This window comes from Dreissena polymorpha, chromosome 9 (assembly GCF_020536995.1).
Source record: "Dreissena polymorpha isolate Duluth1 chromosome 9, UMN_Dpol_1.0, whole genome shotgun sequence".
In the NCBI taxonomy this organism is placed as follows: Eukaryota; Metazoa; Mollusca; class Bivalvia; order Myida; family Dreissenidae; genus Dreissena; species Dreissena polymorpha.
The window spans coordinates 81,779,235-81,793,739 of NC_068363.1; the positions used below are offsets into that span (position 1 = coordinate 81,779,235).

The 14,505-nt window shown below is 36.2% G+C and overlaps 1 long non-coding RNA gene across 1 annotated transcript; it reads left to right on the top strand.

Annotated features, from left to right (window-relative positions):
- The first annotated feature begins 12,537 nt into the window (after positions 1–12,537).
- On the top strand, positions 12,538–14,108 carry LOC127844030 (uncharacterized). The gene is made up of 2 exons (XR_008032525.1): positions 12,538–12,636; positions 13,524–14,108. It is a non-coding gene; the product is annotated as an uncharacterized LOC127844030 (long non-coding RNA).
- The last annotated feature ends 397 nt before the right edge of the window (positions 14,109–14,505 follow it).

Sequence of the window (14,505 nt, forward strand, 5' to 3'; positions counted from 1 at the left end):
GCCGTAGAGACCGAAAAATATACACGGTTAACGTTATAATACATCACTACGATACCCAGCCCATGGTCGCGTGGTGACAGTCCTTAAGGTCAAGACAAGTCTATGGAGGAATTTTGCTTAAAGGGGCCTTTTCACGTTTGGGTAAATTGACAAAATTGATAAAAAAAGGTTTCAGATTCGCAAATTTTCGTTTTAGTTATGATATATGTGAGGAAACAGTAATACTGAACATTTACCATGCTCTAAAATAGCCATTATATGCATCTTTTGACGATTTAAACCCCCGAAATTTATGAAGCGTTGCAACGTCAAACGAATTAATAATTTGGAGAGCTCTGTTGTTGTCGTTATATTTTGTGAAACTACGAGGATTGCTTATATAAAGTATAAAATACAACTGACATAGTATTCGGAAGAATGGCCGAGTGGTCTAAGTGGTAGATTTTTACTCCAGGACTCCAGGACTTTGTATCCAATGTTTACATTTATCAATATAAAGCATTTAATGACAAACTTCAAAACATGCCAAAATCAGTGAAAAGGCCCCTTTAACCCTCGCGAGCCAGTGAGATATTTTTAAGTAATGTGATCGAAACTATTTAGTTATGCCCCCTGAAAAAACGGGAGCTGCGACCGCGGCTTCTGTGGCTCTCGCTTATACGAAACCTTGCCACATGACAGGAGAAAAAAATGATGTCATAATCATTTTTAATTCAACTCAAAGCTCAAGAATGCTGCATGACTAAGTGCAAAATTAAACAATAGGACCAATCCGTTGCTAGGAAGTATAATTGATTACAGGTAATCCGAATATCTATCTTAGGAAAACATATGTTATACATGTACTGAGAACTTTTTGAATTTATTTAAGTCGCCTTTTAATAATTGTAGCTTCAAGAAAATCTAGCAACAGTGTTTGATTTCGCCATATCTGTCAGGAGTGTTGACGGGTTTGAAGAAGGTCGTCAACACACCAACGCGAAAGAACGACAACTGTACCGACCAGAGCGATAAAAGGGAGCCGGTACGATAATTTCGCAATCCTTTTGACCTTCTTTAAACTAGCTTACACACGCAATATGGCTGAAATAAGCCTCTATATCTGGCAAATTATGTAGTATGTTATCTTACTGCAATCCCACCAGAGAAAAGTTCTTCTGCAGCGCTCGTGCTAAAATGTTGAACCCGAAATGTGTCTATGACCTGATCAATACTCAAACTCAGATGACGTAACTTCCGGCACAAGGCGACGGTTCGCATCATCTGCTTGTATTCTTTGTCACTGACAATGCAGTCTCGAAAGGAAATAACGTCAACGACATCTTTCTGAAGTTTCTCGCGTGCTTTCTTTAGTTCGTCTGCTGTGGGGCAGGTGCTTTCGAAAGCAATGATGTCTTCAGCTTCCCATGAATTCCTTTTTCTGTTCAAACGTGGAAGGAGTTAGTTTTACTGAAAACCCACTTTTTGGTATGATTTAAACAATAATATTTTCATCATTTCTGTAAATTTTATAAAACATCAACTGATAACTATTATTTATTATTCAAAAATCAAATAACAAAATGTATGCTTCAATCAATCATATCGAGATGAACCCTCATCTAAAACTGAACTGGTGATAAGTATGTACACTTCATTTATAATACTTTTTGATACTGCTTTATTTGTGTTTTAAGAATGAATCCAAAATCAACCAATTACCGACTACGGTGATAAGAGCTTCTTCCATGAAGAATGATATATTTGTGGCGCGTGACAAAAATCACATGCAATACAACATGTTTTGCTTATTTACAGGTATCTTGAAACAAAAATCCATATCACTATCAATTAGAAACATCAGAAATAATATAAATGAGCATATACACGAACATCGTATCAAACTTCAAGAGTTTATTATCGTTTATGTTTAGGAAAAATATAGTCTTTGTTAACCGATATGTATTGGTATATATTATTTACAAACCATTTTTACTGAATCACTGTATCAGAAACACAAATTGTACATTAAACAAAAAGAACACGATAGAAACTGTTTCTAAGACGGCAACTGTTGTGCTCTAAAATATCTTATTCCCATATAAAAACAGAATATTGCACACAATAATTTTTTCCCCTAAACCTATACCACTTCATGTACGATGTTTGCAGTTGATTTGCTTAGAATATTCGTGAATTATAAATGAAGAGTGCCGGGCAGTCATGTCTTATCAATAGACAGAAATCAAGACCTCCATGAATAATTAATTGGGCAATAACGATAAGTTCCTATTACGGGTTTCAAGATGCAAACCATGTTTTATTTAAGACCAACCACTAGATTGTTCTATTATATTCTAAATATTGATACTTATATATTATAAAATAAGTATGTGCACATTAAAAGAAAGGTCACATGATTTAAAGGGTCCTTTTTACAGATTTTGGCATGTATTGAAGTTTGTCATTAAATGCTTTATATTGATAAATGTAAACTTGGATCTAGAAATCTCCAGTAAAAAGCAAGAATACAATTTAAAAAAGAAAAAAGTAACCCTCAACTGGGCTCGAACCACTGACCCATAGAGTCCTGGAGCAAAAGTTATCGCTTAGACAACTCGGTCGTCCGGGCTCATCAATGATTTTTGTAATTTATGCTTTATATAAGCAATTCTCGAAATGTCACAAAATGAAACGACAACAACAGAACGCTCCAAATTATTAAATCGTTTCGCGTTGCAACGCTTTATAATTTTCAAATCGCCAAAATATACATATAAGGGCTATTTTAGAGCATGGTAAATACTTAGTATTGCTGTTTCCTCACAAATATCAAAAATAAAACGCAAAATTTGCGAATCATAAACATCTTTTTTTTTTAATTTGTCAATTTACCAAAACGTGAAAAGACCCCTTTAAATTCAACTTAGTCATGGATCAATCTTTCAATATTACTGTCGTCAACGTTTTTTTTCATTTAAATGCAAATATGCGAGTTATATCTACAGTTTCTTAGATCAGCATTTTTTTCGTACTGGACAAATGTTGGGTTAAAATGCATTTAAATACTTAATTAACGTCTATATGTTTGTTTTTTCATAAATTGTACAATATCCAGTGTACATATATCTCCATAACATAATACACATTGTACAAAAGCTATTTTTTAAGTCATATATTCACATTTCAACAAATCATTATATACAAACAATCAATTAATCGCAACCTTTAAGCACTCAAGTAGAGATTGACAATTGAAAAACCTGCCTGTCCTGCCCATCCTGCCCTGCCATGCCCTGCCCTGCCCTACCCTACCCTACCCTACCCTACCCTACCCTACCCTACCCTACCCTACATACCTACCTGGTCAACCCAAACCTACATGCGTACGTACATATACCAAATAAAGTTTGATATATCAGATCGCGCAATATTATCTGTCAGAATAATAAATATTTAGTGGTTATTCGCCACGTGATGAATTTCGCATCCAATTATAGGCAAAAAATACAGACTTCTTTTTTCCATTTACCCGATCCATCCTTATGTTTGATGCCGAGCCTTATTTGTTTAGGTTTTTCATGTTGAGTGTTAAACCATTTTTTTTTTCAATATTTGATTTTATTCGAAATATTCACTTTTATATTTAAAAAAAGATATGTTAAATCGAGATTTGCAAGATATCTTTCATTTGGAATAGATTGTGTATAGTAAATAAAGATAACGAACAATCTTTTGCCGACCTAACTTATTATTATGTTTGGAGATTTTAGTGGAGAAAACAACTTATTTCTTTGCATAATCCATGACGTAGAATTCCCTACCAATTACTTGATAATTATGAAAAGTAAGAGCATGCTGCTTTACATTATGCGAAATAAATTTTGCTGCTATACATTATGCGAAATAAATATGTATTGAAAAAGAGTTGCCTCAAGTCAGCCGTTTGTGTGGTCATTCCAAAATGTCTCAACATGTCACTGAAGGCACTATTCGAAATCCGATTTTATGACAGAAAACATGTGCCACTACCCTTAACTCTGGACCCTACCCTTCACTCTGGACCCAACCGACATGATCCACTCTTTACGGAGACTCCGGAGATGGACGAAGTGTTACAATTGACTACCCTTTATGTCAGGTTTAGCCAGTAGCGGTTATGTTAAGGTACTCTATTTGACGTGCCTTTTTATAACTATGGCATTCGAAGTTGTTCTCACTGCTGTCATTTGCGATCTTTGGGACAGTTATTTCTCACGTTGCTTCTGCTAAGCTTGCTATCAAATTCCCAATGAATAAATGTAACATGTTCACGTCTATGGTAATTTAATTTTATTTATTAAAATTTACTTCTGACACACAACTTAAGAGTAACACATGCAAAATGTATACTGTTTGTTATTAATTATACTGCATGTACGTGTTTCTTTTTCAAAATATGACTGCTGATATGCGTGTATTACTAATTTGCATGTTACTATGCGTAACTTTTATTCTCTCTTTTTTAAATGTTTTCCAGTTCTTTTCTAAAACAAGTTGTGTATATAATTTTGGGTTACCCAACGATTAGTAAACTTGCGATGCACTCTGCGTTTTGACACATACAGATTGGGTCATACATGTAGCTTCTAAAGTGATAACAAGGTTTTTCTCTAAGATTTGTAAGTACGCCATTGAAAAAGATTAGAAATCGGTCTACATATTTTCAAGACAAATAATCTGACCAAGTTTCATCTAAATTAAGTCATAAATGTGGCTTCTTGAGTGATAACAATTGTCTTTTTAAGATTTTACCAGGCGACGTATTTTGGACGCGCGTGACCAAGATTCGAACTCGGCGTAGACATCGTCAACATTCTGACAAAGTTTGCTCAAATTTGACACAAAGGCTGTGTCTTGAGTGGTAACAAGCTAAACGTTGACGCCAAACGACGACATACATTGGTACAATAGCTCTCCATGAGCAGTGTCTGCCCAGGTGAGATAAATATAAATTTGACGACGCTTCAAATGTTGGCGTATATATACTCTTAATGATGGACATCTTACAAGATTCAATATTAAAACATGTACAAAGAACTGACTAATGTACACATTACAAAATCCTTGACCTGTCATAGGTCGGACACAAATTTCTTAAAGACATTTCTTTATTATTATTTCAGTGATCCATAAACAATGCAGCGACGTCGTTCGATAATCACATCGAGACGTACCATTTACGACGTGTTACTTTCAACATTTGAACTTTCCATATTGTCGTCTAACTCATTTTCGCGGGTAACGTAATAATGTTAAGGTACGCGTTTTCCGCTTCACGGGATATTCAAAACATGTTGCAGAATGAGAAAATAACATTTTGAAAAGAAAAAAGATTACCGTTAATGCATAGTAATATGTAACACGTAGTTTTTTGTCTCGCGCATTCGATTATGAAATCATATTTGAAAGATTTGACAATAAAGTACAGAGTTTATTGGTTTAAAGTATTAAAGCCACACACCTAATTTGGCATAGTAAATTTAAGAATAAATAAGAAACATATTTTATATATGCCAATTAGAATATATCTGGTGGTTACAAGGTAGTAATCCGTCTTTTTTGCGATTAACAACTAAAAAATAATCGCGTTTGTCGAAACGGACGTATACGTCCAGAAATCCTACTTTCGGTTTTAAAAGCGGTACCCTTTGAAAAATTATAAATTATTTGCTAACTAGGCTATAGATTTAATTTTATCTAAGCCAATTATAATATATCTGGTGGTTACAAGGTAGAAATCCGTCTTTTTTGAGCTTAAAAACTTAAAAATAATCACGTTTTTCGAAATTGACGCACACATGTATACGTATGGAAATCCTACTTTCGGTTTTAAAAGCCGTTTGAAAAATAATAAATTACTTGCAGACTAGGCTATAGATTAAACAACAATTTTGCACACTTTCAAATTGCATCCATATGTCTTAATTAACGTGTATTTTATTTCAAGGTGTGTGGCTTTAAAGGTTTCTTTAAATTAACGTGTCATTGATAAATTGAGTGTTTGGATAAAACTGCAGTATAAAAATCACGTATCACAGTATAAAAGTCTAGCCACGATGTAACGCTAGCGAACAACTTTGGTTAAATGCATTTCTAAGACAATTGTGCGTATAAATAATTGATGTTTTAATGACTTTGTTGTTTTGGCGTCATTTAATCCGCCAAGACGAAATACCAACAAAAATCGTGTATCGTGTATTTACGCGTATAGTTAACGTCCTTGTGTATCTCGTATTTGCGCGTATAGTTAACGTCCTCGTGTATCTCGTATTTGCGCGTATATTTAACGTCCTTGTGTATCTCGTATTTGCGCGTATATTTAACGTCCTTGTGTATCTCGTATTTGCGCGTATATTTATCGTCCTTGTGTATCTCGTATTTGCGCGTATATTTAACGTCATTGTATACCTCGTATTTGCGCCTATAGTTAGCGTCCTCGTGTATCTAGTATTTGCGCGTATATTTAACGTCCTTGTGTATCTCGTATTTGCGCGTATATTTAACGTCCTTGTGTATCTCGTATTTGCGCGCATATTTAACGTCCTTGTGTATCTCGTATTTGCGCGTATATTTAACGTCCTTGTGTATCTCGTATTGGCGCGTATATTTAACGTTCGTGTGTATCTCGCATTTGCGCGTATATTTAACGCCATTGTGTGTTTTGGCATCCTAAAAACCCGCCAATACGCCAGACTGACACACTAGTGGCATAATCGCTTCAAAAAATGAGCTTAGTAGCGAGAGATTGAGATGTCGTGTAGTCGTTCTGGTGGGTATATACATGTGTTGTCTTCGTGCTTGCAGTAGTCGTTCTGGTGGGTATACACGTGTTGTCTTCGTGCTTGCAGTAGTCGTTGTGGTGGGTATACATTTGTTGTCTTCGTGTTTGCAGTAGTCGTTGTGGTGGGTATACATGTGTTGTCTTCGTGCTTGCAGTAGTCGTTGTGGTGGGTATACATGTGTTGTCTTCGTGCTTGCAGTAGTCGTTCTGTTGGGTATACATGTGTTGTCTTCGTGCTTGCAGTAGTCGTTGTGGTGGGTATACATGTGTTGTCTTCGTGCTTGCAGTAGTCGTTGTGGTGGGTAAACATGTGTTGTCTTCGTGCTTGCAGTAGTCGTTGTGGTGGGTATACATGTGTTGTCTTCGTGCTTTCAGTAGTCGTTGTGGTGGGTTTACATGTGTTGTCTTCGTGCTTGCAGTAGTCGTTGTGGTGGGTATACATGTGTTGTCTTCGTGCTTGCAGTAGTCGTTGTGGTGGCTATTCATGTGTTGTCTTCGTGCTTGCAGTAGTCGTTGTGGTGGGTATACACGTGTTGTCTTCGTGCTTGCAGTAGTCGTTGTGGTGGGTAAACATGTGTTGTCTTCGTGCTTGCAGTAGTTGTTCTGGTGGGTATACATGTGTTGTCTTTGTGCTTGCAGTAGTCTTTCTGGTGAGTAAACATATGTTGTCTTCGTGCTTGCAGTAGTCGTTGTGGTGGGTATACATGTGTTGTCTTCGTGCTTGCAGTAGTCGTTCTGGTGGGTATACATGTGTTGTCTTCGTGCTTTCAGAAGTCGTTGTGGTGGGTATACACGTGTTGTCTTTGTGCTTACAGTAGTCCTTCTGGTGGGTATACACGTGTTGTCTTCGTGCTTTCAGTAGTCGTTCTGGTTGGTATACACGTGTTGTCATCGTGCTTGCAGTAGTCGTTCTGGTGGATATACATGTGTTGTCTTCATGCTTTCAGTAGTCGTTGTGGTGGGTATACATGTGTTGTCTTCGTGCTTGCAGTAGTCGTTCTGGTGGGTATACACGTGTTGTCTTCGTGCTTGCAGTAGTCGTTCTGGTGGGTATACACGTGTTGTCTTCGTGCTTGCAGTAGTCGTTGTGGTGGGTATACATGTGTTATCTTCTGGCTTGCAGTAGTCGTTCTGGTGGGTAAACATGTGTTGTCTTCGTGCTTGCAGTAGTTGTTCTGGTTGGAATACACGTGTTGTCTTCGTGCTTTCAGTAGTCGTTCTGGTGGGTGTACACGTGTTGTCTTCGTGCTTGCAATAGTCGTTTTGGTGAGTATATATGTGTTGTCTTCGTGCTTGCAGTTGTCGTTCTGGTGGGTATACATGTGTTGTCTTCGTGCTTTCAGTAGTCGTTGTGGTGGGTATACATGTGTTGTCTTCGTGCTTGCATTTTATTGTTATGGTGTGTTCGTGTGTTGGAAAGCCTACACGTATATGTTTGGTATTTTTTTATTTGTAATTTTGATTGCAGATGCTGCGATATCTAATGATATTTGAAAAAATTGTGGAGTAAACTTGTACATGTAATGTTAATCTACTGTGATACACGACAGCGGCATTACTGTAATGTTAAACTACTGTGATACACGACAGCGGCATTACACTACTGTGATACACGACAGCGGCATTACTTGATTGGATCTATTATATATTTTCATCATACGAAAATAATTCATAAACCACTCTGGACTTACATTAAATTCCAGCTGGGACGTACATAAAACTCGTATTTAACGCTATTGAGCAATCGTTAAACATGTGTGTTTATTGATAACTAAAACTACAATTTATTTATAAATTATTATATACCTGTAATCTTTTTAATGCCCCCCCCCCCCCCAGGTTATTACACAACAAAAACTTTCACAAACGGGGTACTTTCTGATGATACTGCAAGCCGGTCCGTTTTTGAGCAATGTGAAATAGCCATTAAATTTTGTAACGTGTCACCTTTTAGTTTCAATTTTTCAACAACCAGTAAGTCACAGTTCAATCGCAGCACACTTTCGGAGTTACATTCACACACGTAGATATTGCCGTTCGCCTGGTCGACTGTGACTCCGCGGGGACTTAACTCCGGCGCACTGAAAGTTCGCACGAGCTCGCCTTCCAGGTTGAGGCAGACGACACTGTGAGTGCCTGAGTCTGACACATACACGAGTTTTGTAGACTTGTTCAGTGCGATGTGGTCTGGATTAACAAACAATTGCCTTCCCTGCGAGTCCTTCCTGACGAAGTGTAGCACGATGCCCCCTCGCGCCATGATGTGCACGCCCGGTGTGTCGGACATGTTCTCGCCATCATGTCGACACACCGCCACTATACGCTGCTTGTTCCCAGTCACCCCGTAATACTCGTTCTGAGACTTGATCGGGAACCACGGCGCCAGTTTCTTACAGCCGTCTTGAAACTTGAAGTACTGCATCAGTCTGACAAATGGGAAGGTGACTACTATGAACTCCTCGTCAAGTACCGCCGCTCCCCACGGCTTGAACACGCTGCAATACTTGTGTGTCTGGCGGAAGGCACGATCTAGAAGCTTCACCTCGCCGTTACAGTGGTCGCATACCAGCATCCCTCCCGTGTCTCGTAGAGGCGCCATACTGGTTATTTCAACTGCCTCTTCATCTTTCCTGGAAACAACACAATATTCCATGTAGTCCACTTCTCTAACTTGCGCACCTTGCACGTCACTGTGCTCACCATTGTCTTCGTGTTCGGGACTCGTTGCATTTTTCTTGCCAACTGCATCATGAACGGATCTGTTATCTGTAGATTCTGTCGATTTATCTTGACCACTCTTTATCGTGATATCACAATTTGTATGTTCATTTGCATTCATATTTTATAGCATGACCGCACCGTGTTTCCAAAAGGGTCTTTAAAACTCCAAACTTTCTTGGTCTATAAATATTTAAATACCAGTTTAAAGTCTGTTCCAGAAGTCAATAAAGTATTTGACAATTCAACAATCGTCTTGTATTACATCAGTAAATGTGACTTGCTCAATACTGTCTTCATCTGACTACCACAATATGCGCATGTCAATTTTTGCCATTAGTGTTTCCTTTACTCGCTTCTATTTGCTTAATATTTGTAAAACGCATTCATCAAACAAAGTCCTAATTTAGATAAATATCTAATAGGATCAATACCGCATTGTATTAGCGACAATAATTGGTTAGCCGCACAAATATTGATACACCCTCGTCGGCACACTTCGTCGACTGTTCAAAAGTAATGCAAATGTAAATAGACACGATCTCATTTTCTTCTATGTACACATGTTTAGTCTGATTACTGTGATGTCGCCTTCGCGACACCGCTAAACATTGTCTCCGTTCTTTGTTGGAACATGTCACATTTTATGAATAAGGAAACGCGGTTAATGTTGCATTCTACAGCTTAACAAAGAATTATTTTGACAAGTAAAAAATACGAAACATGAAACGCAGATGAGGTAGTAGTTGAACAACCGCTGCTTTTGTAATCAAATGTGCACGTGGTTCAGAGGGGGTAGTCACATAACGATGAAGATGGCGACGCCCGTGCCGACATAGGTATTTTAAGCCGTTGAATACCTTTTATTACTTTGTTAATTTAAAAGCCGCTGACTTTCCAGCCATATCAGTATGCAAGTATTTAGCGTTTACTTCGTATTAATATCCGCTTTATATCTCGACTTTACGGTCTACAAATTTTCTTCGCGGTCACTGTAATGTTGTGATCCCGCTAAGAAATTTAAGAAAATAAACTCTTATTATTTCGAAATCAGGTTATACACAGAATATCATTATTGAAATATTTGTCTTGTACAATGAAATACGCTCAGATTAACATTTTAAAAGATAAATTGAAAAACCGTTTCCGGAACCTGTAAACCTGATAAATCTTCTGATGGGATGTAGCAGGGTAACAAAAAACATGATGATCACATCGGAAAGTATGGTTATCTCATGCATATTGTTGTAACAAACAACATGACAAGCAATACTAAGTTAAGCTTTTTTGTTTATTCGTTGCATATTAAACTCGTTCAAAGTCGTAGAATGTACATCCGCAGCAGAATAAAGCAGACCAAAAAACAACAAAATCAAACTCATGTATACTGCACGAAATGTCATTATCAGATAGTTAATGCTCAAACATGAAACATTTCAAAACAAAAAAAATAAGTGGCTTTTGGTTTTGATCCTAGCTCAGAACCATGTGTAAAGAGTTTCAACAAATAAAATAAAATAAATAAATAATAATAATTATAATGATAACTTTTAATATAATAGCGCTTATGGAGTAATACTCGAAAGCTGTCGATGAAGCTGTTGCCAGTATATCTGAACGGATTTACACATGATTTACATTTATATGAGAAAAAACATCCCTATATTTTGTAACTTTATCATGATGATCTTAACAACACGTAATCAAAACGGGACCACCGTGTTTAGAGAAAATCTTATAGATAAATATGAAACCTGTGCAATTTCGATGTTTAAATTATAAACAAAACATGCATGTTTGAACTGCGTAATTATGAAATTTTCTTTTCAGCGTATTGCTTAGTCGCTCTTGATAGATTGAAAGCCGTTTATAGCAATATTCTAATACATATTGTATTCTGTACCTACGGTACAACATAGAGGTATAAGGATATGTGTATAATTATGTAGAAAATTGTCGCCATAATAGCACTGTAATTAAAAAATATCCGTATACGTTTTTATCTGTGGATCATTGCTTCTTAACAAACCCACATAAATTGTACTTTGTATTTTGATGTGAAAACAATAATGATTGACAATTTACATAGTTGGTTTCCTAATGTGTTCTTATTCTCAAGATAAAGCTCAGTTAGACAGGCGAATGGAATGTTGATTATTCGACGTACTTAATAGTTTTTGTATTAACTGCGCGGTTGTTACTTAGAGTGTCCTAGTACGTTCAATATCATCAAATCTATAAAGTAGTACGTTCACCTGTGGCCTGTAGGAACTTAGCTGTTTTTAAATGTTTGGATAATAAAGAACTTAGCTGTTTTTAAATGTTTGGATAATAAGTTTGCATTATGCCATCATGTTTAACCCCACATGACCCAGATTTGATTTTGCTGAGACCTTTTTGAAACATATTGCCTGGCCTATTCAGCGGTGGTAATCACGTGATGATTTAAAGGGAGATGGTAACATCCGTGCCGACAGGTATTTTTCGCCTTTTTATACCCTTTATTACTTGTATTTAATTATTTAATGCCGCTCACTTTCCAGCCATAGCAGTAAGTGATCAGCGTTTATTTCGTAGTAATATTCGCTCTATATCTCGACTTTACCCTCCGCAAATTTTCATAGCGGGGGGAGCCTTTCACCATGTAATTTATGATGTTTGCTGGGTTTCACTTATTAAATAACTCTCCTGCATACAGACACAGATCTATTTATTAATCCATATAAGAGTATTCATTTAATGTTTCTTTCTGTGTTTGGTAAAAAAATAGATTTGTAAGAATCGTTTTTAAGTAGCAAGAACTTAAAAGGTTTTACGATCTAAATGGGTCCCGCTTTTGAGATCATCACAAAGGGATCGCGATTTCAGCCGAAAAAACGTTAGCTCGTTGAATGCTTTTCTGGTGTAAAATTAAACGTGAAAGAATAAGGTTGACTAGATACATATTAACTAGGATAAAACTAACAGTTCTTATCAGCCAAAACCTAGCATAACTTTTGAATGGCACTCCCATTCATTTCAAAACCACGCATGCCTTTCAGCTTTTTTTCATACTTTTTACAGGAAAACGTGTGACCGATCAAATTGCTTCCACAGGAATCATAACGGCAACTGATGTAAGTATGAATTAGTTACAGACTGTTCTTGCCTGTTATTTATTAAGCACCATAACAAATGCACGTTTTACTTTACACAAATACAATCTATTTTGTGCATGTATGATATTTTTCATATAAATTTCATTATTTGATTCAAGGCGTTACTATATAAATATTTTACTTAATTAATCATCAGAAACCTACACAAAGTTCCAATTAATGAGGTCTAAATTACTGATAAGTACTAATTAAATGGCATTTAAGGAATGACCATTAAAAAGGTAATACTTATACGTACATTAGGTACAGTGTCAGTCTGTAACTTTTACGAAAAGCTCTTGGTAAGAATGGATTTTACACTGGGCAGTAGTTATACAAGGTTTATACTGCAGTGGCTCCATTAGGAAGAGAATCAATAAAGTATGCTATATATGAATGTCGCCATGAGCGATAGTTAATTTGCCAATAAATGATTTTCGGTCATAAATACATTAAAACGGAACGGTCTGTTGTTAGTTTATTCAAATTAAAGCAATGCATGGACATAATTTTAAATATCTTTGGCATTATACGTTTTCCTACGAATGTTTAGTTTGTTTACATACAGAAATTGTTGTTTTCACACAAATCTTTGATTTCAAACTTGTTTACACAATGCTAATAAGAGTTCAATTTAAAATTATGTAACGATGGCAAATGTGTAATATTATATAAAAATGATGAGTGTCACCTTCTGGCTGGACCGGTAAAATTACTTATTGTTGGGAAACAATAATGCAATTAAATGTAGGAGTTTATTGCGACAAAACGTATCTGTGTTACAGTAAATGCCACCAACATGTCCCTGTACGAGATGAAGGAGTAGTTGTTTAACTGATTGAAGATCGACATTTTAATTATTTCAGACGATTGCAAAGACGAAGTCATGTTCAAAAGTACAGGTTCCGACAACAAGACCAAGCCAGGCAGGGTTCATCATCCACCACCGCGAGGATGCCTGGAGATCGATTACGGCAAACTTCTCCGATGGAGGCAAAACATACGCTGTTAACGACTATCGTATATCATCATGAACACTTATTTATCGAATATCCTTCAAAAAAGAAATTCAAATCTTCAGTAACTTTGATTTCACCTACCAAGAAAGAAATACCACGATTAAACGACAAAATAAATATAACAGGTAATGCATGTGGTAACGAGTTTGAAGAGTTATCCCCTGAATGCCATCAAATACTTAAAATACCGTCAGATTATCCAGAAATGAAGGCGATGTTGGAACCTTCAGAAACACAGCTTCTATGTGTTACAGAAGACCGCATGTCAAATGAAGAGAATAATGACAACGAATTAAAACTACGCAGCCTATTCCCAACAGTTGTTAAAGAACAATCTAAAATGAAAGGTCATGAGAACAATCTTTTACACTTTTTTGAACTTGTTGAAATTGTTAATATATCCATGTATATAAATAAATCATTTGGCTATCAGCCGGTGTAAGTTATATATCAAGAAAAAAGTAAGTATGTTTTGTTATTTTAATTCCTTTCTTCATTCACAGCATATTATCAAATATTAAAAACAACATTCTATATCATGGGAAGTAATTCAGATACACTTAACACTGATCAGAAAAAAATCTCCATTAAATACTGACAAGAAATTTTGAAAACATTTGACACGATCCTAAACCATATTTGACTATCCGTTAAATCACAGTTTCATATCACATAAATCAAGCTGTAAATGAGACTAACTTTAAATCCCAGCTTTAAATCACATAAATCAATGTATAAGAGATCAACAACAATCGCAATTTTCAATAGCATTAAATAATATATAAGATGTCGATTTATCAAGAAGCAGTTAACTTAAATTAAGATAGAG